Genomic DNA, 677 nt, shown 5'->3' on the forward strand with positions numbered 1-677 from the left:
TTTCGCCAGGATCTTTTCTTTCATTTCCGACATTACCTCTTCCGTGCATAGGTTTAATGGTAACGGCGAAAGACTATATGGCTGTCTTTTCAATCCGTCCACTTCGCTCTAGATCTTCCAGTCTTAATGTTTCCCCTTGGTTCCTGTACACATTATGCATTACCCGTCATTTCCTATTGCTTACCCCTATTTTTCTCAGAACTTCGAACATCTTACACCATTTCACGTCGTGGAACGCCTTTTCGAGATCGGGAAATCCTGTGGACGTGTTTTGACTTTTCTGTAGTGTTGCTCCCATTATCAACCGTAACAGAGAGGCAACTCTCTGGTGCCTTTACCTTTCCTAAATCCAAATTGATTGTCATCTAGCAGCTCCTCAATTTTCTTTTCCATTTTTCTATATATTACTCTTCCCAGCAAATTGGATGCATGAGCTGCTAAGCTGATTGAGCGACAATTCTTGCTCTTGCTATCACGTCGCGCTAGTCGGCACTTGCTATCTTTCAAATTGTGTGGATAATCTTTCCGATGGTCTGGCGGTACATCGCAAGTCTCATACACCACTGTGAATAGTCGTCTTATTGCCATTTCTCTCAAGGATTTTAGAAATTCTAATGGACTGTTATCTGTCCCTTCCACGTTATTTGGCTTAAATTGGCGGAAGCTCGTTTAAATTC

Source organism: Schistocerca cancellata, chromosome 5 (assembly GCF_023864275.1).
Source record: "Schistocerca cancellata isolate TAMUIC-IGC-003103 chromosome 5, iqSchCanc2.1, whole genome shotgun sequence".
NCBI lineage: Eukaryota > Metazoa > Arthropoda > Insecta > Orthoptera > Acrididae > Schistocerca > Schistocerca cancellata.